Source organism: Oncorhynchus gorbuscha, linkage group LG15 (genome assembly GCF_021184085.1).
Source record: "Oncorhynchus gorbuscha isolate QuinsamMale2020 ecotype Even-year linkage group LG15, OgorEven_v1.0, whole genome shotgun sequence".
Classification (NCBI taxonomy): Eukaryota; Metazoa; Chordata; class Actinopteri; order Salmoniformes; family Salmonidae; genus Oncorhynchus; species Oncorhynchus gorbuscha.
In genome coordinates, this window is record NC_060187.1 from 68517115 (window position 1) to 68530193 (window position 13079).

The 13079-nt window shown below is 43.8% G+C and overlaps 1 pseudogene; it reads left to right on the forward strand.

Moving 5' to 3' along the window:
- Positions 1–325: 325 nt before the first annotated feature.
- The window catches only part of LOC123997312, a 91973-nt pseudogene continuing 79219 nt past the window's right edge, over positions 326–13079 (forward strand).

Genomic DNA, 13079 nt, shown 5'->3' on the forward strand with positions numbered 1-13079 from the left:
CTTCCTGCCTGGGCCTGGAGAAGGCTGACGTGGAGGATGCCATTCTGGAGGAACTCAGGTAGGGCATAACACTTCATCACCGCTCCACCTCCGTCAATCCCCTGTACTGTGGTCCCTTGTGACAGACTGTTGAGTAGCTGGCCACTGCTTGCGGATGCAACATTAGTTTCTACATTTCAAGATGACCTGTATTGTAATAACTTGTGCAAAAGCGATGGAATCAAGTAAAAGTAAATGAATTGTGGGAACGGTGATTGTGATGAACCTGTCTCCCATAGATTGAACGCATGGAGCAGTTCTTTGTGGCTGAGGACTTCCTCATATCATGTTCTACTATCAGGATGTGGAGCCAGCTGAAGCAGGTGAGATGATTGGCCATGAAGGGAAATAATAGGGGAATATAATAATAGCAGAGTAATAACACAGTTAATAGTAGAGTTACAGCTCAAAGAGGTTGAATCTTGCGAACAGTTAGATTCATGTATCTTACCCTTCTTCCTGTCATAAAGATGATATAGTGGGTAGTGGGTAACTGCTTTGTTTGTCTCCCTAGCAGCAGCAGCAGCAGCTGTCTTGGCCCCCAACCGGAGTAAGAAGGCCAAGGTGTTTGTCACTGAGGGCAAAGATGTGGCTCTGACTGGTGTCTGTGTGTTCTTCACAAGAGCCAACCTCTCCAAGGCTATCACCTCTGAGAATGTGCACAGGGTGAGTCTCCACCTTACTATCTTACCAACACAAGGCTCTCCAACCCTGTTCCTGGCGAGCTACCGTCCTTTAGGTTTTCACTCCAACCCTAATCTAGCACACCTGAATCTAATAGTTAGCTGGTTGATGGCCTGAATTAGGTTAGTTACAACTGGGGTTGGATTGAAAACCTACTGGAAGGGTAGCTTTCCAGGAACTGGGTTGGAGAACCCTGATCCAACACATAGTCGGCATTATACCTTTTATCAATATTTATATGTCTAAGGGCTTAAACAATTTTCGTATAACAATGCTCTTATCATTCATAACACTATTTACTCTTGCATTCAGGCAAACAATATTAGTAACAGTATGACACGTCAGTCCAATCTTTGCTTCTAAAATGGTGTCATCTCCTGGCCTACTGTGTGGTCATGTCTATCTAAAGTTCTCTGGCCCTGGTAGGAGGTGAATTTCAACATGCTGGACACCACAGAGGTAGGCCTGCTTAAAAGTGTGGAGCAGCTGCTGTCTGAGATCTTCATACCCAGCCTGAAGAAGATGGACCATGGCTGGGGAGAGCTGGCCAGCCCACAGGCCCAGTCAGTTAAACAGAACTTCATCAGCTCACTGGACAGCTTTGTGTCTGTGCTGGCCGGGGCGCAGGAGAGCCTGCAGGAGAAGGTAGGTGACGTGCAAGCTCAAACGACCTGGCTTCAAATACTACTTCAAATATCTAAATTACTTTCACATGCATTTCAAAGTACTTATTCAGATGTGTTTTATTTGAAAAGACAAGTAGTTGAATATTGGAATGTATTTGGAAAACTCAAATACACTGACTCAAATACACTCCCATGTATTTAACCCAGGTATTTGAAAATAGTATTTGAAATAAGTATTTTCAAATACTTTCAAAAAGTATGCTATTTACAGGGGAAAAAATGAAAATACTTTCAATATATGTAGTTTATTCAGGCCACATTATTTGAAAATACTCAAATACGCAGAAAATAAGTATTTAAATAACAAATAATCAAATACACACACATGCTTATCAAAACAATCAAATGTAATTTTGCAATTACGGATATATGGATATACAATTGATATCATTAATCGTTTCATTTAGGTGAATCTAAAAGTGTGTGACGAATTTGACCTGAAGACACTGAAAGGCCCGTCTGACTACATTGCTGTGGCTAACAGCGCAGAGGCAACAGAGAAGATAGAGGCCTGTATGAAAGTGTGGATCAAACAGATTGAACAGGTAAAATAGATTGAACCTCAATAGCACACCTTTCTCCTCCATGGACCTGTTTAATTGTGGGTGGAGGTGTGTGTTCAATATAGTAAATACAATCCAACTTTATTTATCCACTCAGGGGAAATTACATCAAGATCCACCACATCTAATACAATTGACAGATATTGCATTCCCCAATCAGCATTGATTGTGTTGTATCCAGGTGCTGGCTGAGAGTGACCAGCTGAGGAAGGAGGCAGATGACCTGGGGCCGCGGGCCGAGCTGGACCACTGGAAGAAACGCATGTCCCGCTTCAACTACCTCCTGGACCAGCTGAAGAGCCCCGATGTCAAATCTGTCCTGGGCGTTCTCATGATGGCCAAGTCAAAACTCATCAAGGTGAGCAAGCTGTTACACCCTGTCCTCCGTAACACAGGAGTAGATGCTAAAGGCCTGCTAATATTTGTAAGTCGCTCTGGATAAGAGCGTCTGCTAAATGACTTAAATGTAAATGTAAATGTAATAAAATGTTAATCTCAATTTCGATTTTTGCTACATGAGACTCGTTCGTGGGAGTTGGTCACATTAAAACATTAAAATAAAGCACTCCTCTATGCTTAGTGTACATGGCTCTCATATCTGAATTCAGTTGGTGTTTCCTGTATTACTGTAGCAGAATAGGCACAGTGTATGTTTGATGACTGTATCTGTCCCACCAGTCCTGGCAAGAGCTGGACACCAGGATCACTGACTCAGCCAACGAGGCCAAGGACAATGTGAAGTACCTCTACACTCTGGAGAAGTTCTGTGACCCGCTCTACAACAGTGACCCTGTGAGAGACTAATATTGTATACAGTTTTCAATATCTTCCTCTAAGATTTACTAACAACAGATTTACATAGTTTTCCAGTTTCCCGGACACAGATAATGCCTAATCCTGGACTAAGAAGCACTCTCAATTAAAAACCCTGTAGTCCAGGACTAGGTTTAATCTGCGAAACCGGTCTACTATGTACAGTTGCAAGTCGGAAGTTAACTTTCACTTAGGTTAGAGTTATTAAAACTCGTTTTCAACCACTCCACAAATTTCTTGTTAACAAACTATACTTTTGGCAAGAGGGTTAGGACATCTACTTTGTGCATGAAACAAGTAATTTTTCCAACAATTGTTTACAGACAGATTATTTCACTTATAATTTACTGAATCACAATTCCAGTGGGTCAGAAGTTTACATACACTAAGTTGACTGTGCCTTTAAACAGCTTGGAAAATTCCATAAAATGATGTCATGGCTTTAGAAGCTTCTGATTGGCTAATTCACATCATTTGAGTCAATCGGAGGTGTACCTGTGGATGTATTTCAATGCCTACCTTCAAACTCAGTGTCTCTTTGCTTGACATCATGGGACAATCAAAAGAAATCAGCCAAGACATCAGAAAAATAATTGTAGCCCTCCACAAGTCTGATTCATCCTTGGGAGCCATTTCCAAACGCCTGAAGGTACCACGTTCATCTGTACAAACAATAGTATGCAAGTATAAACACCATGGGACCATGCAGCCATCATACCGCTCAGGAAGGAGACACATTCTGTCTCCTAGAGATGAACGTACTTTGGTGCGAAAAGTGCAAATCAATCCCAGAACAACAGCAAAGGACCTTGTGAAGATGCTGGAGGAAACAGGTACAAAAGTATCTATATCCACAGTAAAACGAGTCCTATATCGACATAACCTGAAAGGCCGCTCAGCAAGGAAGAAGCCACTGCTCCAAAACCACGATAAAAAATCCAGACTACGGTTTGTAAGTGTGCATGGGGACAAAGATTGTACTTTTTGGAGAAATGTCCTCTGGTCTGATGAAACAAAAATAGAGCTGTTTGGCCATAATGACCATTGTTATGTTTGGAGGAAAAAGGGTGATGCTTGCGAGCCGAAGAACACCATCCCAACCGTGAAGCACGGGCGTGACAGCATCATGTTGTGGGGGTGCTTTGCTGCAGGAGGGACTGATGCACTTCACAAAATAGATGGCATCATGAGGGAGGAACATCAGGAAGTTAAAGCTTGGTCGCAAATGGGTCTTACAAATAGACAACGACCCCAAGCATTCTCAAAATGGCTTAAGGACAACAAAGTCAAGGTATTGATGTGGCCATCCCAAAGCCCTGACCTCAATCCTATAGAAAATGTGTGAGCAGAACTGAAAAAGCGTGTGCGAGCAAGGAGGCCTACAAACCTGACTCAGTTACACCAGCTCTGTCAGGAAGAGTGGGCCAAAATTCACCCAACTCATTGTGGGAAGCTTGTGGAAGGCTACCCGAAACATTTGTCACAATTTAAACAATTTAAAGGCAATGCTACCAAATACTAATTGAGTGCATGTAAACTTCTGACCCACTGGGAATGTGATGAAATAAATATAATCTGAAATAAATCATTCTCTCTACTATTATTCTGACATGTCACATTCTTAAATAAAGTGGTGATCCTAACTGACCTAAGACAGGGAATTGTTACTCTGATTAAGTGCCAGGAATTGTGAAAAACTGAGTTTAAATGTGTTTGGCTAAGGTGTATTTAAACTTCCAACTTCAACTGTATATCGATCTTAATGGATTTGAAAACTCATCATTGTATGATTGTATTGTGTGCTAAATGAACGCAGGTGTCGATGGTAGAGGCCATTCCAGGCCTGATCAACGCCATCCGGATGATCCACAGGATTTCCCGCTACTACAACACCTCAGAGAAGATCACCTCCCTGTTTGTCAAGGTCATTATTGCTATGATACTGTATTTAACCACCAAGAAGACTAGGTGACTGTAAATCTCCTAGAAGCTGGCAAATGTATTACATTTCCTCATTAGAAGGGTATTAAAATGAATATGGTCAATTCTTCTTTGATGTTCGTGGTGCATTTGGCCGCACCACCTGGTCTCATGTTAGCTGAAGTGCTGTCTACTTTCCTTCCAAGCCTGTTAACCAGTCATCCCATCGAGGTTGCTTATTAGAGAGGCACGCAAAATGTATCGTTTTTTATTCTTTTTATTCATGTCTTAGGTTACCAACCAGATGATTACAGCATGTAAGACTTACATCACCAACAACGGGTCTGCGTCCATATGGGACCAGCCTCAGGGTGTTGTAGCTGAGAAACTGAAAGCTGCTATCCACCTAAACCAGGTACTGCTTTCATATACCAAGTACTTGTTCAACACACTTTAACCAGATCATTTCAAATACTGTGCCAAATCAAGGCACAAAGAAATGTCCGTTTTGAAAGTACAGGCCCTTAAGAGCTTTAATCTATAAATAATTTATTATCTCTGGTGTAATACCGTCACATCCTTTACACACTTCTCACAAATTAACTATTTTACAGTATAACTTCCTTTCCATGCTCCTCCAATGACTTTTCATCTGGATCCCATCTATCTCATTATAGGAGTACCAGAAGTGCTTCCACAAGACCAAGGAGAAGCTGGAGCAGAGTCCCTCCGAGAGGCAGTTTGATTTCAGTGAGATGTACATCTTTGGGAAGTTTGAGACGTTCCAACGACGCCTCTATAAGATCCTCAACATGTTCAGCACCATCACTACCTACTCAGCCCTACAGGACTCCAAGATAGAAGGCCTGGAAACTATGGCAACCACATTTCAGGTACACAGTCTGGAGATTAGAGTACTTTGTAGACGTTACCCTTTTAGGCATAACTTTTTTAATCATTTATGTAAATCAATTACATTTTTAGACGTTACCCTTTTTTAACGTTACCTTTTAGACGTTACCTTTTTTTACGTTGCCTTTTTACACGTTACCTTTTTACATGCTACCTTTTTAGACGTTACCTTTTTTAGACGTTACCTTTTTACATTCTACCTTTTTAGACGTTACCTTTTTAGACGTTACCTTTTTAGACGTTACCTTTTACCATTTTTAGACGTTACCTTTTTACATGCTACCTTTTTAGACGTTACCTTTTTAGATGTTACCTTTTTAGACGTTACCTTTTTAGACGTTACCTTTTTAGACGTTACCTTTTTACATGCTACCTTTTTAGACGTTACCTTTTTAGACGTTACCTTTTTACATGCTACCTTTTTAGACGTTACCTTTTTAGACGTTACCTTTTTACATGCTACCTTTTTAGACGTTACCTTTTTAGACGTTACCTTTTTTTTAGACGTTACCTTTTTAGACGTTACCTTTTTACCTTTTTAGACGTTACCTTTTTACATGCTACCTTTTTAGACGTTACCTTTTTAGACGTTACCTTTTTAGACGTTACCTTTTTACATGCTACCTTTTTAGACGTTACCTTTTTAGATGTTTTCCCTTGCAACTGTAGTAATGTTAGTTCTGCTCTTTCTATTGCATCCGCTGGACAGACTGCAGAAATGCAGGGGACATGGGAGGTAACTTTTGCCACATAGTTTTTTTTTGTCCTTGTTTTTGTCCGTCAGTGCATGCCTCATCATCATTATCATCAACTCTACCAAGCATATAGCCATACTAAACTCCTGACTGTAATGATCAGGAGCCATTTCACAAAGTAAAAAGTCATATTTGTTACTCATCACAAAACGTGTCCTCAATTGATTGGATTGCGTTGAACAGCATTAGTTTTAATGAGCAGAAGCTGATCCATTACTTAGTCCTGATGGCCTTTTGTGAAGATTGACAGTTTGTTTACAGCAGCCAGGATATACATATTTCATGGTAAGCTGCTCATTGGAGAAATGACTGCTATTTTATACACTGCCTTTCATCCCTGCCATTGTATATGGAGGATCTTTAAATAGGGATGGTGTCCAGCCAGAAGCTGCATGTCATCGTCATTCTACATTCTATATTATGTGGCCTACTACTCTGATTAAAATGAAATTAAACCCAACAGTCTCACAACATTCAACAGAAACATTGTTGACAGTCGTTTGGCTTTGGTTGGAATGAATACAGACACAAGAAATGATCAAAAGCCTCAAGAGCTTTGGAAAGAATGGAAAATAACCTGTCTGCCTTTTATTTTCAGAGCATTGTATTGAGCATAAAGAAAAAGCAATACAGTTTCCTTGATCAGAGAAGAACAGACTTTGATCAGGACTATGATGAGTTTTGTAAAAATACCGCTGCCTTGCATGTAAGTCCACATTTAATAGCAAACTTACCGGTAAATCATAACAAAACACTTCTGAATAATCGCATAATTTACTTGCACAATTGTTTGTTGTGTTCATTTGCTTTCAGAATCAGCTGAAGACCTTCATGGATAACACATTCGATAACATTCAAAACACAGAGAGGGCTTTGAATGTACTGAAGAAATGTGAAAGGTACCGTTATTTCAATCCACCTCTATTTCAAACTAACCTTCAATTCATTTCAGTCCATTTAACAGCCATTTCATTCATTCTTCATTTGATATCAAAATCTCCCCTTACATCACTAAGACTGGGCATCCCAGACCTGGGCATCGATGAGAAGTACCAGCAGATCCTTCAGAACTATGGGAGAGACATAGAGATGGTGTCCCGTAACTACACCAAGCAGAAGATGGATCCACCCATTGGACGGGACCTGCCCCCGGTAGCCGGTAAGATCCTGTGGGCCCGCCAGCTGTACCGGAGGATCCAGGAACCCATGGATCTGTTTCAGGAATCACCTGGGGTGCTGGCTACGCCCGAGGCCAAACGCATCATCAGGAACTACAACAGGGTGGCCAGGGTGCTGCTGGAGTTTGAGATGCTCTACCACAGTGGATGGATGAAGCAGGTGAGGCAGGGCCCCTCCTGGTTGTCTTATTTATTGTGATCTTAAAGGCAAAACTTAATCAGCATTCATACTCTGAGACTCTTGACACGGTCTCTGGTGTACTGGCTGGACCTATACTCCAGAAGCATAGCAGCGTTAACTGTTACTGTTATTAATGTTGATCTGTATCCTTATCTGTAGCCTGGTCCCAGATCTGTGCTGTCGTAGTTGGCAAGACTGATATTACTTTTGATTGACTTGTTGATTTCCCACAGACATACTGTAGATGACTCATATGACTCATACGCTCTCTTGCTCTCTCTCTCCGTCTCTCTCTCGCGCTCTCTCGCTTGCTCTCTCCCTCTCTCTGGTCTCTCTCACTCTCTCTCACTCACTCTCTCACACTCATGCTGTCTCTCTCCATTTCTCTCTCTCTTTCCCTCTACATCTCTCTCTGTCACGACTTCCGCCGAAGTCAGTCCCTCTCCTTGTTCGGGCGGTGTTCGGCGGTCGACGTCATTTTCCATTGGTTTTGTCTTGTCTTCCTTCACACCTGGTTCCAATCCCATCAATTACATTTTGTGTATCTAACCCCCTTTTTCCCCTCATGTCCTTGTCGGAGATTGTTTGATTGTATGTTTGTGTATTATGTGTTGGTGCGCAACGGGTTTTGTACCCACTTTTTATTATTTTGTCATTTTGGTTTTGGAGTTTTGTGAAGCACTGATTAAACAACTCTGTTTATACCAAGTTCGATTCTCCTGCGCCTGACTTCCCTGCCACCAACACGCACCCATTACACTCTCTCTCTTTCTCTCTCTTTCTCTATCTCACTCTTTCCCAATCTCACTCTTTCCCACTCCCCAGATCGAGGAGGTCAGACTGGGCCTCCAGGCCTCTTTGCTGGTCAAATGTCCCGATACGGGGGACCTGTTTGTCAACTTTGACCCCAGATCCTGACTCAGATTAGGAGACAGACTGCATGACCAGGATGAGGCTGGAGATTCCTCCTTCGCAGCCATCTTACAGCAGAAACAAGATGCCCTCAAGAAGAACTACAACAAGCTGCAGGTACTCTCTGTTTTCCATGATGCCTTTTGATCAACGGACGCATATTGAGCATGATACTGTATCCTGTATCTTTAAAAAGCTTTACATACACTCAACGACAGTAATACAAGGGCTGTCATTTCAATTCATTTTGAATTGAGTAGGAAGTCCTATGGGCTGATATTTAGTCAGGAGAATCTTAATGCGATGATCAGAAGACATTATAAGGGTGAAGACATTATAACGGCAGGTATTAAGTAAAGTGTATTAAGTAAAATTTCTCTATTTCTGACGCCCATCCACAGCTGGTTCTGACGGAGAACGCCAGGGTCCGGGCTAAGATCCAGAGTGCCTTTGGGCAACTGGTGATACCTCATGTTGCTAAGGTAGACGAAGCTATTCTGCCAGGCCTAACCTCCCTCAACTGGACCTCACTGAACATCGAGAAATACCTCAGCCGCATCAACAGTGCTCTCAGTATGTAACCATGTCCAATCTAACCTTGTCAGCACTGTACTGTGCTCGGTCATAGCACCATACTATAAAACAGGAGAACAATCTCACCACAATAACCAGAACCGTAAGTACACCGAAACTTTGATCGCAGCTAATTGTGCCTGATCAACTCATGTCAAATATCCCATTGGAAAAAGTTATATCTGCTGTCCCAGTGAGCAAAGCTGATTGTAACTGCTGTTTCCTTGTGACCCCCGGTGACACCGTGGTGCTGTGCATGACCTCTGACCTGTAACCTGTGTGTCCAGCGGACCTGGAGCTGCTGATGGACAGAGTGAATGACCTGGTGGAGTTCAGGATAGACGCTGTGCTGCAGGAGATGAGTGGAGCCACACTGTGGGTTCTGCCCCTGGAGGAACCTTTCAGCTGTGAAGAGTTCTTTCAGACCACCAGGGTAAACAAAGATTCCCTCTGCATTACTCATGTGTTATACACATACATGCTTGTTAGGCATAATAATTGCATCATCAACAGCCTGTAATGGTAACCCATCGTCAGTGATAACAACATTGTCCAGACAAAACAGTATATTTAGTTCAGTACTAGTTCAGTATAAACACAATCTTTATGCATATAGGACCAGGGGTAAGCAACCCTGGTCCTGGAGTGTTGCAGGTACAGGTATTTGATTTAACTGACCTGGTTGGGGTGCCTAGTTGGAACAAAATCCTGCAGTACCTGCAGCACTCCAGGAACAGGGTTGCCTACCCCTGATATAGGCTAATGTACTTTATTCTGTTATATCATGGTAGGAGCTGTGTATAAAGGGAGCTCAGAGTCTCCATGCCAAGAGTTCTCTGGTGGAGGAGGCAACCAACGAGCTCATCAACATGCTGCTGGAGTTTGAGCTGAACAAGGAGGGGGAGGAACTGCTAGAGGAGAGCAGGACTAATATGGACCTAGTGGAGAGTGAAGGTACTGTAACCTACAGTTTTAACTGTGATAATCATGATGCCGCAAAATGCAAACGGAGAGTGATAACAGGGTCAGCAGAATACAAGGGAAAGGGTACAATAGCAAAACGATTGTTCAGGTGCACAAAGACTGACTGTTACAGACTGAAAATGAGAACGTGTGCGTGCCTGTGTACATGCAGGTGTATTCACGTCTGTTCATGCCTCTTCCCAGGGGAGGAGGGTAAGTCAGAGGGTCGCATCAACCTGCTGTCTCGTAACACCACGGCAGCGAGCATCACAGGCCCCCCGTCTCCCCTGGTGAAGAGGAAGAAGAAGAAAGACCTGCTGGAGGTGATGGAGGAGGAGGCTGAAGAGCTTCTGTCCCACTTCAACCAACGTAACGTGGACGCCCTGCTGAGGCTCACACGCAACACCCTGGAGACCCTCCGCAAACGCCTCCACGCCTCCTCACTACTGCACTTCCTGAGTAAGTTCCATCAATCTAATGTATTTATAAAGCCCCTTTTACATTAGCAGTTGTCACCAAGTGCCACCCTTTGAGCTCAACCCTATCCATGTTGGAGTAAGGTGGGGCCGTCATGAGGGTTTCCCATTCCATTTCTCACTACTTCAATATCGGCCCACCACCCACAGCAGAGAGTGATTCCCCCAGCCGTCTGAAGGGCAGTGGTCAGCAGCCTATCTTCAGGACCAGTGTGACCCTGTCCATCCCCAACATCGCCATGGTCCCAGCCCTGGAAGAGGTCCAGCAGGCTCTGAACCGGGCTGTGGAGAGTGTGGTCAGTGTTAGCAAAGGAGTCGGCCAGTGGAGCAAGCAGAGGATCTCCAAGGTGGGCTTGTTGTGGCTTAAAGCTTCAATATCAAATCATTTCTGGGTAACAATTAAGTACCTTACTGTGATTGTTTTCAAATAGAAGGGAAAAAATTGCTTCATAGCAAAGAGCTATTTCTCAAGCAATAATTTGTTGTCTGAGTGTGGTCTGTGTGGGGAGGGGAAAACTGAAACTAGCTGTTATCGTCAGGACAAAACTCCATCCCACCAAAACAGGCTGAAATGTCAGGCAGTCTTTCCAAACAGCTCGTACAATTATCACTTTCATATTACTCCAACATCATAGTGTGGAATTATATATAAAACACTTTCAAATCAAATCATGAGATTAAGGTTTTAGTTTTTCTTAAAACAAAGACCAAACATGAATTATTATGTTCATGCCAACACAGAGGAAGATGAGTGAGAGAGGCATGGCTGCTCTGAGACAGGACAAGAGTGACAGTGAGTCAGAGGACGGAGAGACCACCTACAGGAGCCTGCCTAATGGCAGTACTTCAGACATCTCCGCCTCTGTGATCCAGGCTATACCTTTCCAGGCCAGGAACTACTACAAGAGTGTGTCTGAGAACAAGGAGATCATCAAGCTGGTGTCTGTGCTCAGCACCTCCATCAACTCTACCAAGAAGGTACATACAGGTGTACACACAAAATAAAAATTAAACGTCTGTTTCTCCTGTGTTCCTAACGTTCTGACCTTAGTGTGTCAAATTCTAACTATTTTGTGTTTGATACGGACACCTATCCCCTAAGATGTTGATGTGAAAAGGAGACATAAATCAAATCAGTTCAATTCAAACTTTATTGAAAGTGCATTTAAGAGCTGGCTGTTGTGTTGTTAACAAGGATGTGGTGAATGCTCTGGACCGCTTCAGTCGTTACCACCACATCTGGAGGAAGGAGCGAGAGGACACCATCCAGAAGTTCAGCCAGGGCAGCCCTCTGCTGTCTGAGTTTGAGTCTCAGATCCTCTACTACAAAGACCTGGAGCTGGAGATCAACGCTGAGCCTGAGTACATCACTGTGGGAGCTCTGGCCCTGTATACAGGTAGAGTACATCCTTGTAGGAGCTCTGGCCCTCTATCCAGGTAGAGTACATCACTGTGGGAGCTCTGGCCCTCTATACAGGTAGAGTACATCACTGTAGGAGATCTGGCCCTGTATACAGGTAGAGTACATCACTGTAGGAGCTCTGGCCCTCTATCCAGGTAGAGTACATCACTGTGGGAGCTCTGGCCCTCTATACAGGTAGAGTACATCACTGTAGGAGCTCTGGTCCTCTATACAGGTAGAGTACATCACTGTGGGAGCTCTGGCCCTCTATACAGGTAGAGTACATCACTGTGGGAGCTCTGGCCCTGTCTACAGGTAGAGCACATCACTGTGGGAGCTCTGGCCCTACAGGGAGTACATCACTGTGGGAGCTCTGGCCCTCTATCCAGGTAGAGTACATCACTGTGGGAGCTCTGGCCCCTATACAGGTAGAGTACATCACTGTGGGAGCTCTGGCCCTGTATACACTAGAGTACATCACTGTAGGAGCTCTGGCCCTCTATCCAGGTAGAGTACATCACTGTAGGAGCTCTGGCCCTGTATACAGGTAGAGTACATCACTGTAGGAGCTCTGGCCCTGTATACAGGTAGAGTACATCACTGTGGGAGCTCTGGCCCTCTATCCAGGTAGAGTACATCACTGTGGGAGCTCTGGCCCTGTATACAGGTAGAGTACATCACTGTAGGAGCTCTGGCCCTCTATCAGGTAGAGTACATCACTGTGGGAGCTCTGGCCCTGTATACAGGTAGAGTACATCACTGTGGGAGCTCTGGCCCTGTATACAGGTAGAGCACATCACTGTGGGAGCTCTGGCCCTATACAGGTAGAGTACATCACTGTGGGAGCTCTGGCCCTCTATCCAGGTAGAGTACATCACTGTGGGAGCTCTGGCCCTCTATACAGGTAGAGTACATCACTGTAGGAGCTCTGGCCCTCTATACAGGTAGAGCACATCACTGTGGGAGCTCTGGCCCCTATACAGGTAGATACATCACTGTGGGAGGTACAGGTAGAGTACATC